This window comes from Neodiprion virginianus, chromosome 3 (genome assembly GCF_021901495.1).
Source record: "Neodiprion virginianus isolate iyNeoVirg1 chromosome 3, iyNeoVirg1.1, whole genome shotgun sequence".
Lineage (NCBI taxonomy): Eukaryota > Metazoa > Arthropoda > Insecta > Hymenoptera > Diprionidae > Neodiprion > Neodiprion virginianus.
The window spans coordinates 12464884-12480474 of NC_060879.1; the positions used below are offsets into that span (position 1 = coordinate 12464884).

The window sequence follows — 15591 nt, forward strand, 5'->3', positions numbered from 1 at the left end:
TTGATTTATAGAAAAGCACCATTAAAAATTTTCTAAGGACTCCCACTATAAAGTGATGAAAATATTCACAGATCAGCATTATAATGTATATTGTGTGGATACTGTATATGTGTGTAAGCTTGTGCGTAATCAAGCTTGGCTGCGTCGCTTATTGACACGCGTGTGAGAGTCAGTATGTAACAAGACTCCGAGCTGTTAGCATCAATGTTATTATATTGATGTATACAAGGGTTTGCTATCGGCAATTGTATAGATTCAGGTTAGCTATAAGATTATTAGTAAATGGTAATATCTCTGTATTTCACTAATTTGTACATATTTTTAATATTTCAGTTGTTAACTGCATCTTACATGTGTGGATTGTCATCCTAATCTTCATTCCTTCCTCACAATATAATTATTGGCTTACAAATCTATACAATGGAGAGTAAAGCAAAGTTTTATTTTGTCTCGGAGGCTGGTGTAGATTCAAAAAGCACCGTAGTTAAAGTGAAAAGAATACAGCTGCTCGGCCAAGAGGAAATTTTTTCGTTTCCGGCAGATAAGCAGACTAGTGCTCAACATAAAGAGCTTTTTGAAAATCCAATAGTGAAGAATGTTGTTAAAAGTTTGAAGATCCGCAATAAATTTCGCAACGTGGTATTGACCTTATCTGAAGACCTTGAGAATATTTACTTGGATACAGAAGGAAACGTCGTGTTGTTTGATGAATACTTAGAAGAAATCACAACAGAGCAAGAGTCAGAGGTAAACGAACGGTCAACGGTCACATTTGAAAGGAAAACTAGCGATTTGATAAAAGATATAGTGATTGAAAAGTTCGACACGGAAAATATAAATGCTAGTGTGTGGATTAATTTATTTGTGCAGGAATGTGACAGAGTAGGGATTGTAAAAAATAAATACGCTGAAGTATTACGATTGTTTTTAGAGAAATCCGCTTTAGATTGGTATAATGTATTTCTTAGGCAGAACTCTTTGTTAAATTGGGAGGCATGGAATAACGCCTTCATTGATACCTTCTCTGTACAATCCTGGACGGATATAGCGTATGCCTATAATTTTAAATTCTATAACGGCTCGTTATTAGAATATGCGTTAGAAAAAAAAGGAGATTGTTGTTGGAAGCGGATGATAGCTTATCTACAAACACACAAATTAATATGATTGTAATCAGTTTACCAAAATTCATTCAAAATAAGTTAGATAGGAAATCTATCGCAAATATAGAAAATTTAATGTCAAAATTAAAACAACTAGGTAAAATCAACGATCCGAAAAATGATAACATAAACAAGAGAATGCAAAGTGAAAAAAAACCATGCACTATTTGTGAGAAGTTAGGTTTCAAAAATAGATTACATCCAGAAAATATATGCCGTAATAAAGATAGGCAAATTAAAAATTTTAAAAATGAAAATATAAAAGTTACAAATAATAATGAATTACAGGAAGTAGTAGCAAGTTATGAGGAAGCAAAAAACGAATAGTTCTCCCACTTATTAAAATTAAGCTTTTTGCAAATGGTTGCCCAGCAATTGGTTTATATGATTCTGGATCCAACATTTCTATGGTTAACGGTTCTTTTTTGAATGATAAAAGAAATTTTAAACAAATAATAGGTGGGAGAGATACTATTAAAGGTGTAGCTGGAACGACGAAAACAGAAGGGATTGCAATAATACGTACTAAAATTGGTAACTTAGAAGAAGATTTTCCGTTTTTCATAGTTAAGGAAGGTATTGATTGTGATTTTCTACTGGGATTGGATTCAATAAAAAAATTCAAACTCTGTCAGAGCGAAAATTTGTGTATATCACAGAAACAACAGAAAAATAAAAACTTAGATAAGAAAAGTAACAATAATGAAATAAGTACTAATAAAATAGAGGATATGATAAAGAAACATGAAATAATATTTGCCAAATCAAAGTTTGATATAGGAATAGTAAAAGATTATGAAGCCACAGTGAAATTGACAGAAAATAGATATATTTCAAAGAAACCCTACAGATGCTCTTTCCAAGATAAATTAGAGATTGAGAGACAAATAGAGGATTTGTTGAATGCAGGTTTAATAGAGGAGTCAAGCAGTCCTTATGCAGCTCCTGTAACCATGGTTTTTAAGAGAGAAGAAGGAAAAAGATCACGCTTGTGTATCGATTTTAAAGAGCTAAACAAAATTGTAGTGCCAGAAAGACAACCTTTTCCAAGGATAGATGATCTCACAATACGAGCCAGAAATTGTAAATTTTTCTCAAAATTTGATGTAAACTCGGCGTTTTGGTCGATTCCGGTGCGTGCAAAAGATAGATATAAATTGGCTTTTGTAACCCATCATGGACACTGGCAATGGAGATGTTTACCTTTCGGTCTGAAATCGGCTCCTGCTATATTTCAAAGAGTCTTAGCAAGCGTAATAAGGAAAAATAAATTAGATGCTTTCACAGTGAACTACATAGATGATATATTGGTGTTCTCCAAAACCTCCGAAGAACATTTATATCATGTGGAGCGAGTACTGCAAGCATTGTATGAACAAGGTTTCAAATTGAATAAAAATAAATGTCAGTTCGCCCAAGAAAAAATAACTTATTTGGGACACGAAATTGGAAAGAATATGATTAAACCAATAAACGATAATTTAGTGGCTATTAAGAAGTTTCCAATTCCTACGACAAAAAAACAAATTAGACAGTTTCTAGGCAAGATAAATTTTTATCTGGAGTTTATACCAAATCATGTTGGCTTACTAGACCCTTTAAGAAACTTGTTAAGGAAAAATGTATCCTTAGAATGGTCTGAAGAGTGTAGGAACAGTTTTAATTCAACAAAAGAATATTTGTGCACAGTTCCCGCTTTGGCAATTTTTGATCCAGAGGCTCCAATTTTTATTTTCACTGATGCAAGTATCGAAGGAGTTGGGGCAATATTGAAGCAGCCTCAGGAAGATAACTCGTTAAAGTCGGTATTTTTCTTTTCTAGAAAGTTGACAGAAGCTCAGAAAAAGAAGAAAGCTATCTTTATAGAATGTTTAGCTATTAAAGAAGCCATTTTATACTGGCAATTTCATTTGATAGGCAAGAAGTTCGTTGTATTCACTGATCATAGACCATTGGAAAAATGAAATATAAAAAAAAGTAATGATATGGAACTAGTTCAGATTTTGAATTACATTTCACATTTTGATTTTGAAATTGTGTATAATCCAGGTAAAGAAAACATTGAAGCCGATTGCTTGTCTAGAAATCCGGTTTTGGAATCACACGAGGATACAATAAGTGATTCTGTGATAAAAACTACAAACTTACTAAAATTGGAGGATATCAAAGAAAATCAAAAAAAGTTAAAAACTGATGATAAATGTGTTATTAAAAGGGGAATAATTTATAAAATTCTAAATAATAGAGAAAAAATATGGATCACTGAAGAATTTGGAAAGTCTCTTATCATCAAGGTACATGTTGATCAAGGTCATATAGGCACAAAACAGTTAATTTTAACTTTTGGCCAAAAGTTTTATTTCAAAAATATGTATAAACACATAAAATTAACTTGTAGAGCCTGTGAAACATGTATTAAAAACAAATCGAGAATAGGCATCTTTAAAGCCCCCTTATCTCAACTTGGACCAGCAAAAGAACCTTTCGAAATAGTGTCTATAGACACAGTAGGAGGTTTCAAAGGCAATATAAAAAAAAAAAAATATTTACATTTGGCGGTGGACCATTTCACAAGATTTGCATACATAATAACCTCAAAGACTCAAGTTGCAAAAGATTTTATAAATCTAATCAAGAAAGTAGAAAAAAATGGAAGCATTAAATTAGTTTTATCAGATCAGTATCCTGGTATAAATTCAGCACAGTTTAAGCAGTATTTAAATAAACAGAAAATAACATTAGTTTTTACAGCAGTGGATTGCGCATTCTCTAATGGATTAAATGAAAGGACAAATCAGACCTTGGTAAACAGAATAAGATGTAAAATTTATGATGATAAAAATAAATCATGGCCTCAGGTGGCGGAAGAATGTGTAAAGGATTACAACAACACAATTCACAGTTCGACCGGATTCACTCCTAATTATTTGCTGACAGGATTAAACGATTCATTTTTACCCAAAGAAGTGAACGACAATAATTTAACAAACTTAGTCAACAATAGAGAAATAGCTTTTATGAAATCAAAAGAAATTCACAACAAAAATAAAGAATACTATGATAAGAATGTAAAGCAAATAAATTACAATGTAGGAGACTTAGTTTATGTACAAAATGTAAATAAATTAAATAAAAATAAAATAGATCCAATTAGAGTAGGTCCGTTTAAAATTAAAGGGAAAATTTCTGATGTAATGTTCTTGTTAGACAGTAGATTGAGAAAAAGGGAATCAAATATTTTTCATGCTAGTAAGTTGGTTCCTTACACCGACGGAACATACCCTCGGTCTTAAAAAGGGGGGATGTAAGCTTGTGCGTAATCAAGCTTGGCTGCGTCGCTTATTGACACGCGTGTGAGAGTCAGTATGTAACAAGACTCCGAGCTGTTAGCATCAATGTTATTATATTGATGTATACAAGGGTTTGCTATCGGCAATTGTATAGATTCAGGTTAGCTATAAGATTATTAGTAAATGGTAATATCTCTGTATTTCACTAATTTGTACATATTTTTAATATTTCAGTTGTTAACTGCATCTTACATGTGTGGATTGTCACCCTAATCTTCATTCCTTCCTCACAATATAATTATTGGCTTACATGTGTGAAATTTCTGTTTGTATAATTATTTGTGTAGTATATTACGATGCATTAATAACTCGTTAGTCAAATGTAAGATAATTACTGCGAATTATGATAAGCGATACTTTTTCTATTCCTAAGCTAGGTGTAAGGCACGAACATTTGAGAATGCTTCAATATTAGATCGAAATGGTTATTCATCCTCTAGGTATACTTGGAAAAATCCGAATATCAGAATGCGAACAGTACATATCGAATAATTAGAAGATGCGCGTTAGTTGGCCAAGTAATATTTTTCCATTACGTGATAAATATTTACTTAAAAATAAAGTCAGTTATATAAAATATTTTTGTAGTCTTGGGGACAAATTTAATCAATGTTACGTTTTACGTTGATTACTTCTTCAAAGAATGATCTTCGTCTAATGTAATTTCAAACGGCCATTGCTAAGCACAATAAATATACTCGTATAGATCTACATGTACTTTTTTTTATACACATCTGGTAAAAGTATTTTATTATTTGTTTAGGCAGGTATTTTTTTTGGATTTAAATCGTACATACGACGCATACGCCTTTTCAATTCCTGGGGAGATTTCTCGTAGCATTTCTTGCAAGCGGGTTTTGAGTCAAATTCGAAGAATTTTGTCTTTTGGTTCATCTTTTGGTCACAAAATGCGCATGCAAAATGATGTACGCACAATGCTTTGTTTAATGCCGTAAAAACATCTCCAGCAATCACTTGGTTGCAAACAAAACATAGGTTTCCAAAGAGCTGGTGATAATGAGTCTCACAGTAAGCAAGGCCCTTTTTCTCGTAGTGACGATGACCTAAAAATGGCTTCTCGCACTTTGCACAAACAAAGTGTTCTACGTGCCAATGTTTTCCCAAGGCAGTGACAACTTTTTCTTCTATCGGACGCCGGCAAGCTCCGCAGATCGGTATTCCCATTTTGTCGTGGCATCTCAGACAATACAGTTCATTCATTTCATTAGCCGCAAATCCAGGCCCGGACCTAACTTCTCTGGCATCAGCATTCAACTCAATCCCGCAAGCCGTGCAGTTGAAATGGTAGGGATGATATACTTCACCACGGAAACGCAGCGGCTTGTCGTCGATTATTCCATGGCATTGATGGCAGATATGCTATCCAAGAGCCCCAGCTTTTATTCGAGCGTTACAGGTATGACACAATGCTCTTCCTTGGCATTTCATGAAACCAGTCTCTGCTAGTTCACCGCTACACTCCTCACAACGGAAGCAGCCAGGATGCCAGTTCATTCATGGCTTTGATTACTCGTCCAATGACAAATTCACCACACTTGCCACAGCAAGGGGCGAATAGAACATGAAAATCATGTTCGCAATACTTTCTTCCTTCAAACTCATAGAAAATACCCTCGGGAAAAGGCCGAAAGCACTGTGCACAAACAAAACATTGCGGATGCCACAATTCTCCGCGAGAATTGACAATATTCTCGTGCGGCTCGAATCCCTCGCGACAGCAGGAGCAGAACATGTCATCCAGAGACATCCCTGTGACTTTGCCACTCGGTGTAATAATTAATACTGATTAAGCACAACTGACTAATGGGCTTCAATATAATCATCACGTGAGTAATGCAATAGAATTGAGTTACATCACACAGCAGAAAAGTATATTCGGCGTCAAACAGTAAAATTGTAAAGCGAATCGAAGGTTAAAAAAACGTCACATTGTTTTTTATATCTCTGAGCGGAAATCAAGTTGTTTCTGTTTAATTTTAAAATATGTTTGCATAGTTGACATGTTATTATTCTCTCTGTGCCATTTGAGTGGATTTTGAGCGAAAAGAAGTATACAAAAAAATGCAAAGATCTCCTCTGACGAGAGCATCACGCGCGGAGCGACGAGCTGCCGGACGCGTTTCGTCGTGCCAGCGCTCTCCTGAACCGGCGTTTCCTACCGTTTCTTCTCGTTCGGAAGCTGAGGTTCAGCCCCAGCCCCAACTAGCTCTCTTGGCACAACTCATCCAGGGAAACCAAGATTTACTGATGCGTCAGATTCAGCAGCAACAACAACGTCAACAACAGCAACAACAACATCAACAACAGCAACAACAACATCAACAACTGCTACAACAGCAGCAACAAGAACAGCAGAATCTTCTGCACGAACTCCTCTCCCAACAACGTCAACAACAGGAAATCGTGTCCCAGGCGCTGATCGGGATCCTGCAAGGTGTGCTGAGGCTACAGGAGCGGCCGCAGAAACTCCCATTTCGCCCAATCCCATCCCCAGGTAGAAGGACTTCTCTTCCTTCAGTCACGGTCCCAGCAAGGAGGACCTCCATTCATTCAATTCCGGATCAATTAAGGTCTGACGCTATTTACGGGGGAGGCGAAATTCCCCCTGTTGCTAAAAATTTTCCACCTGCTCATGTCTCGCGACAAGCTCAGGTTAGCTAGTTTTCGCGATTCCAGGATGTTCCGTCACGTGATATTTCAAAAGTAGTTGAGCCTCCTGTCGCGTCGTCTCATCCTAGCGTGGATATTCAGTCAGAGTTCTTGGCCTTTTTAAAATCGCGCGGAACTGTCAATGTTCTCCCTCCGCAGACTCAGAGCTCGTTCGTACTCAATCAGGTCTCTGTACCTCCCGCGAGTATTGTAGAGTTGCCCTCGAAACAACCGAATTTGAAGCCCGGTTCGTATGACGGTTCGTCTGCTTGGAGTCTATACGAACGTCAGTTCAACATGATTAGTAAGGTTAATGGTTGGAATCCGTCCCAGAAAGCAGCTAATTTGACAGCGTCTTTGTCTGGTCCGGCCTTGGTAGTTCTTGGATCGCTTTCAGATTCGGATTCTGAAAATTTCGACAGCATTTGTGCGGCTCTTAAATTCCGGTTTGGCGAAGAACATCTTTCCAAACTTTATTTTACTCAGTTTGAAAATAGACGTCAAGGGCCCAAGGAAGATTTAGCCTCTCTCGGAAATGACGTCGAACGTCTCGCTCGACATTCCCTTACTGATTGTGCAGAAAAAGCTAGAGATCAGATAGCTCGGGCGAAATTCATTAATGCGATTCGGAATCCGGAGCTTCGGTATCATCTGAGGCTCGCAGCTCCAACTTCTCTACATGAAGCAATTATTAAGGGCTTAGAATTAGAAGCCATAAACGAGGCGGATTTAGGTTCGCGTCAACTTCATTGATTGAGCCGAACTGAACCTTCAGAAAATTCTTCGTCCCGTCCTTCAGTCAATCAGCCTAGCTCAGATTCTCTTCCAGGAAGGAAAAATAGTGGTTTCTCTCGTTACAATAGATCAAACTCCAATCGGCAGATCAAAAATCAACCTCGAAACGTCTAGGTTTATTAAGTCTTCTGAACAGAAAGAAACCCTCTCGTCTTTGCGCGTTTTAGAACATGTGTCGGACTCTTTAGTCGTTCCTTCTTATCTGACGGAACTCTTTACTAGGTCTTCTAAAGATTTAGATATCGCTCAGACTAACAGTCTCGTTTGCCTTTTCAACGATTTTGAAGAGACTTCTGCTAAAGACTCTGCCGACATCGGGAGATGTACCATAGCTAAGCATTCGATAGATGTAGGGAATAACGCTCCGATTAAACAGGCAGCTAGGCGGCTTTCTTTAAACGGTCGCAGGGAAGTTGAAAAATTAGTAGAGGATATGAGAACAGCAGATGTTATTGAGCCGTCTTCTAGTCCGTGGGCTTCTCCCATTGTCTTGGTCAATAAAAAAGATGGTTCCAAGAGGTTTTGTATAGATTATAGGAAGTTGAACGAGATCACCAAGAAAGATGCGTATCCGCTTCCTCAGATAGGGGATACCCTTGATTTAATTTCTGGTGCCCGTTGGTTCTCTACGATTGATTTACAGAGTCGTTATTGGCAAGTTGAAATGAATCCGTTAGACAAAGCGAAAACAACTTTTGTCACAGGGTTAGGTGGACTTTGGCAATTTAAAGTTATGCCTTTTGGCCTTTGTAATGCACCAGCTACCTTCGAAAGAGCGATGGAATTCGGCCTTCAAGGTCTGACTGGCAAGATTTGTTTAGTTTATCTCGATGACATCATTGTGTTTGGTAAGACTTTTGATGAGGATTTGGAAAATCTTAAGCAGGTTTTTAGTCGTTTATTCCAAGCTGGTCTAAAAATGAGTCCCAAAAAATGTAATTTTTTCAAAAAGGAAGTATCTTTTCTCGGACACGTCGTTTCAGCGGAAGGTGTTAAGACAGATCCTTCTAAAATAGAAAAGGTCTTGAATTGGCCTCGTCCCGATTCAAAAGCAAAGGTTCAAAGTTTCTTAGGACTTTGTACTTATTACAGACGTTCCGTTAAGGGCTTTGCTTCTATAGCGAGACCCCTCCATGCTCTTACAGGAATTAAAGTTGTTTTTGATTGGACTTCCGAATGCGAAGGAGCCTTTGTTCTCCTTAAAAAATTATTAACTTCGTCACCGATATTAGCTTATCCCATCTCCGATTCTCAATTCATCGTGGATTCTGACGCTTCTCTCTGTGGTATAGGTGGGGTTTTGTCTCAAATTCAGGATAACCAAGAGCGCGTTATTAGTTATTTCAGTCGGGTCTTGTCTAAACCGGAACGCAATTATTGTGTTACCCGTTGGGAATTATTAGCGATGGTAAAATCTATTTGCCATTTCGATCATTATCTTTATGGAAGGAAATTTTTGATTCGGACAGACAATGCTTCCTTAACTTGGCCTCTTTCGTTCAAATCACCTGAAGGCCAAGTAGCTCGATGGTTGGAGAGGTTAAGTCAATATGACTTCGAAATTAAACACCGTCCCGGAGTTCTGCATGGTAATGCTGATGCACTTTCTCGTCGTTCGTGCGGGGACGATTGCAAACAGTGCTCTCGTTTAAATAAACAGCTAGATCCCCCGCTTAACGTTCGTCAAATTTCTCTCGTTGAAAATAAAGAAGACTGGATCATCGCTCCGGGGAAAGATTCAGATCTCCTCCTAGTTCGGAATTGAAAATCCACAGGAGTCAGGCCTCAGTGGGAAGAAATATCTTCTATGAGTCAGTCTTTGAAAATTTACTGGGCGCAGTGGGACTCCTTGTTTCTCCTCGATCAGTTGCTTTATAGGAAATGGGAATCACCTGACTCCAAAGAAAAGATAGCCGAGATTTTGTCAAGCTTTCATGATTCACCTGTCGGTGGCCATTTCGCTTCTAATAAGACTTTAGGTAGGATCAGAGAAAGGTATTTTTGGGCTCACTGCCGAGCTGACGTTGAAAATTGGCGCAGAACTTGCACGGTTTGTTTAGCCAAGAAGGGACCTCGTGAAAAAGGGAAGAGCTCTCTTCAAATATATAACGTAGGAGCTCCATTTGAAAGAGTCGCAATGGACTGAGTGTTTCGGTTCTGCGCTTGAATGAAGTAGTGAGCGTTTGCTCGATCCTCTGTTTTTTTTTCTGTTTCTAACCAATATATCAGTTTCTTTGAGTTTTCATAGATTTTTCCCGACGAATCTGCCGTCTTTGGCTGTTCCCGATGTTACCTCTAGCCGTACTGTTTGTCCGGTCTTAGCCTGGGTTTTCCGGATATTCAGATAAGATCGTTCCTTTTCTTTTATTGAATGAGTTATAAGTCTGATCAATCGTGTATTTTTCCCCCAAATTTGTTTAGCAAATTGGGAATCATCCGCTTCCTCTCACTTTTGTCCTCCCAACTCTAGGGTGTGCTGTGTCCAGAGGAAACCCCGGGTCGGTTCACCTGTCCTTATCTTGGTCCCCGCCAGAACTTTGGAAGAAAATCTCTTCCTCCGGGATCTTTTCTGTCTCCTGTCCTTCGGTCTGTCTCGTGTCTTCGGCCAAGGAATCTCATAAAGAACTCACTAACTTACCCTTAACACTTACCTTTATAAAACAAGGCACACAAATTCTGAAATTCAATTGAACGCTCAACTATCTGCTCAAGGTTTTTTGTGGCTCTCACTCTATCTCTCTTGTACATGCTCAGGCACACCAGCGCTCTACTCGTATTATACTCGCACTGACGCCTCTCTTTCAATGGCGCTCACAGGCGCGCGAGATTCAAGTGTGACAAACTCTCATCCAACAGAGCTAGTGCAAAATTTACATGTGATTGCCTGTTTGTTATCATTCAAATACGTTGCCAATTTTTTGAGGCTGCTGGGCATAAGACAATACGAATCTATAAATCTAAACTGTAATTCCGTTCCTTTTACAAATTTTGTAAACTAAATATACTTTTCTTCAGTAGCGGGTCGAAGCAGAATAGTACCTGCTTTAATCAGAAAATGCGAATCGCAACCTGACAGATTATGGAATATCATCGCGATAGTATGTGAGTTCTGATAATTTAGATTACAGCCTCGGTGAGCAGCACCACGGTACTTTCCAGTGAAATGACTGTGATCGCGATGTTTGGACGTCTTTGAGCGTAAACGGTTTTTCGCAAATTTGACACACCGTTAATAAATTAAATTCTTTGAGCTGATTGCAAGTGAGCCGATCTATAGGTACAACCGTTTTGAAATACTTTTCTAACGAATATGCCAATTTCCACAACTCATTCACGGACCATTGGATGCAAGTCTCTCCACGGTTAATTTTGAACTTTGAAATCGAATCGTCGAAGACGCAATGAAGGTAATATGCTACGCTGTACGGAACATGGTTCTGGTGAATTGTTCTACTTTCTAACACTTGAATATGAATAGGTTGCAGCAAACATTCAAGATCCGCATGAATGCAGAATTGAACGGTTTCTTTGTGCTTGAAATTTTTGAATTTCAATATCTTTTCCTCCTCTGTGGGTAATTCAACTTTGGTCTCGTTCAAACTCATGCAATAAACTTTGTGCTTTGTTGAACATCTTTCAGATTGAAACTAAGTCAAATATCTATCACATAACCAAGTACGACCATTACGGTTAGAAATTTAAGAACTTGTTAATCGAGACAAATTTTGAATACAAGTAAGATGAAAGATTCCATTATTTTTATAATTTTCCCTATCAACATCATCGTCATCGTCAGTGATTTCAGTTTCTATCGCTAAAAGATGAATTACAGGTTTATCAGACTCATTCTGACTCAGACGAATCGGTACTATTTCACTTTTTTCCGATCACCTTGGTCTATACCATAAGCCTTGATGGAAAGTCCGTTAAGTTTCTCAAATTTTGAAATAGTGTTTTTGTCTAGGGACATAGGAAACTTTATCTATTATAGAATCTTGGTGATCGGTCAATTAAGTAAACGTATTTTTAGCTAACGTTTCGACCCGGATATGGGCCCTCCTCAGAACGAATTATTTATTTAACTGTCTGTATTTATTACAGCTGATTACTTTTTTTTTTTTTTATTTTATATTAAACTTTTTTTAATTTTATTTTATATTAAACTACTTTTATATTAAAACTGTATTTATTACAGCTGATTACTTATGCCGTTGGATCCGGACAGCCGAAAAAATGTCGAGGATGAAGAACCACAGGACTCTCTTCTTCGATGTAAGAAACAAGGAATAATGCCTAAACATTTAAATTTCTCAAAGACTACCTTTGATAGTATTAATTTTAACCTGTCAAGATCAAAAACCAAAGCTAAACAACTTACAACTTATTTCCAAATATCGCTACTGAATTTAGAAATCAATGATGTCCATACACATATTATCAACTCTGAAAAGATATTGATCAACCTAGCAGAACAAATCAACCTCAAACTAGGGAGTACTTCAGGAAATAAATTCTTTGAATCCCAACATCGGATGTTAAACAATAAATTCATTGCTATCAAAAATCGTAATATCAATAAATTCAACAATTTACTTGCTCAAAAAAAATCTTCGAACAAACACAAAGATTCGTATTCAATTGGAAAAAATAATTGGTTAATAAATCCAACCGACATTCCTATTCCTGAAAATGTTACTGAAATAGTACAACTTGGTCACAAATTCGGACGTCCATACAACTATCGCGATCTTCCGGTCTTCAACCTCATTTCCAATTTTGAAGAAAAAATTACGAGTTTTCCTACTGAGTCAAGAAATCAAGTTAGATCCGATTTCACTAACCGAGTTCTTGTTTTCCCAAAGTACCCCAGAAACAACATCAATAATTCAGTCACTGACAAAAAATTCGTGACACCATGACTTTTAAAAAAAACAACCCTAACATTATGTTTTTAAAAGCTGACAAAGGCAATACGTTGGTTGCTATGCATAGAGACTCTTATAACAACAAAATGAGGCAGCAGCTTTCTGACACCAACACTTACAGAATTGCTAAATATGATCTGTGTAACTCCCTACAAACTAAGGTGAATAAACTCACGTTCAATTGGTTTACCTCCAAACTAATAAGCAAAAACCTACATAGAAGCATTTCTACTTACAACAGTATCCCTCCACGCGCATATGGGCTACCTAAAATTCACAAAGAGGAAGTCCCGTTAGGAATTATCGTCTCATTTGTCAATAGCCCGACCTATGCCTTAGCCAAGACAATTAATTCATGGCTCACCACTAATATCACACCTCCCATCTCTAGAGTTGAAGATAGCTTTTCCTTAGTTGACACAATAAAAACATTGATTATCCCAGACAACTATACTTTAATATCGCTAGATGTAATATCACTATTTACCAACGTTCCGACAGATCTCGCATTGCGCGCAGTAAACAACCGTTGGGCTTCTCTCAAAAATAAGATCCCAATTCCCCTTATTGAACTAGATAAAGCTTTAAAAATATGTTTTGAATCTGCAATATTCAAATTTAACAACGATACGTATGCACAACAATTCGAGTTGCCCATGGGATCTCCTCTCTCCCCAATCTTGTCAGACCTTGTCATGGAAGACTTGGAAACGTCTTGCATTAACAATCTTGATTTTGATTTACCGTTCTATTTTCGATATGTTGATGATATTCTTACTGCTGTTCCTAAAGAAAAAATAGATCACACTCTTATTACTTTTAACCGATATCACCCACGTTTACAATTTACTATCGAAACAGAAGAAAATAACGCCATCAATTTCTTAGATGTATTTCTGATACACAACAACAATAATATCAAAACGGATTGGTTCCACAAAAAACCTGGTCACAAAGATATCTGAATTTTAATTATCACCATCCAATGTCCTACAAAATAGGCACCATCATTAACCGAGTTGACCGAGCCATCAAACTTTCTAGTACAGAGTTCCAGGAAAAAAATCTGTCGCTCATATACAATATACTAAGATTGAATGATTATCCTCATGGCCTATTACACTAACGTATTAATAAAAGACGCACCTACATCAACAACTTACCTGACAATAATATTGACTCTGCTCCCGCAGACGATAACAATAGACCTGCTACTACATATATCCCCATCCCATATGTATGTAATATCGGAAAAATAGAAACATGCGAGTATGCACAGGCCATCAGGTAGTTTTAGGTATAGTAATAAGGTATTTTGTACAGCGTGTAGGAGTAAGTATGACGTTGAGGGATGCAAGAGTGGAGTGGGAGGTGAACGGGGACAGAGGGTCAATTGACCTGAGAAGGAAGTTCAGTTCTTACTGCGTTACCGACAAAGACGTGTCACTCTTGTGTACAACACTGTAATGAACACTCAAACTAAAGCCTGAACCTATTCACTACTAGAGTTAAGAACCTGTATCCCATCCACATCCCAGGGATAAGTATATTACATTTGGGTGCTCAACCGGGATCTAGATTGTGACAGTTCGAGTTTAAAGTTAAGTGTGACAGTGTAGTTTGATAAAATGGCAAACAACGGAGGAGTTAACGAAGTGTTGGGTTTAACCGATGAAGAAGTGGCCCAAATGACCGTACCAGAGCTAAAAGCTGAGCTCAGGGGAAGACGCCTCAGGGTATCAGGTCGGAAGCGGGAACTTTTACAGCGGTTGATGGCGGCGTTGAGGTTGGAACGGGAGCACGGGGCGCGAGAGGCCGAGGAAGACGACAACGACGACGACGAAGAAGAAGAAGATGAAGACGAAGAAGAGGAACCGGAAGGCATCCCGGAAGACGCCGGGGCAGACCAAGAGGTGAACCTTCAAAACAACGACGAAGTAGACCGTGCAACCCCAGTAATCCGACGACCGAACAGACCCAAGCAGACGTTATTGCTCTTAAAAGACGTGGAGAACTCATTGGAGAAGTTCAGCGGGGACGATTTGATGAACGTTTCTCGTTGGCTTGAAGATTTTGAAGAGATGGCGGAAGTTTGAGGGTGGACTGACGTACACAAAGTCGCGTTCGGAAAGAAGATGTTGGCGGGTTCAGCGTTGGCTTTTGTGCGGCAGGAAAGGTGTACGAAGACGTGGGCTAAGCTCAAGAAAGTCCTGGAGGACGAATTCCAAGAAAAAGTGACCGATCAGCAGATTCACCGAGAGCTGGGGCAAAGGAAGAAGAAAACGGAGGAGACGCTGCAACAGTACATGTACGCTATGCGTGAGATTGCAGGGCAAGGAACAGTGGATACACGATCATTAGTTGAGTACATTATTCAGGGTATTCCTGACGAAGTAACAAACAAAAGTGCACTGTATGGTGCCAAGACGATGCAAGAGTTGAAAGAGCGGTTCAAACAGTACGAAGCGATGAAAAGGGACATGAAGACGAAGCCAAAGCCCGTCGAGAGGAGAGACGACAAGACGAAGAAGCCGGAAGCAAAAGGTCATCCGAGGAAGCGGGCAGTTGGTGAGAAAAGTGACAAAACGAGGTGTTTTAATTGTGGCGGTGAAGATCACATTAGTGCGGAGTGTCCGGATAAAGGAAAAGGAGCGAAGTGTTTCAATTGCAATAAGTTTGGGCACATCG

The 15591-nt window shown here is 38.3% G+C and overlaps 1 protein-coding gene, 1 long non-coding RNA gene and 1 pseudogene across 2 annotated transcripts in view; all 3 read right to left on the reverse strand.

The window, feature by feature from the left end:
- The window catches only part of LOC124301145 (sodium-dependent dopamine transporter), a 571198-nt gene that overhangs the window by 378913 nt on the left and 176694 nt on the right, over positions 1–15591 (reverse strand). The window lies entirely within an intron of this gene.
- LOC124301148 (LIM and senescent cell antigen-like-containing domain protein 1) lies at positions 5242–6296 on the reverse strand (annotated as a pseudogene).
- On the reverse strand, positions 12045–14030 carry LOC124301151 (uncharacterized). Its single transcript, XR_006907413.1, has 3 exons — positions 13898–14030; positions 13350–13351; positions 12045–12064 (listed from the first exon to the last, which is right to left on the reverse strand). It is a non-coding gene; the product is annotated as an uncharacterized LOC124301151 (long non-coding RNA).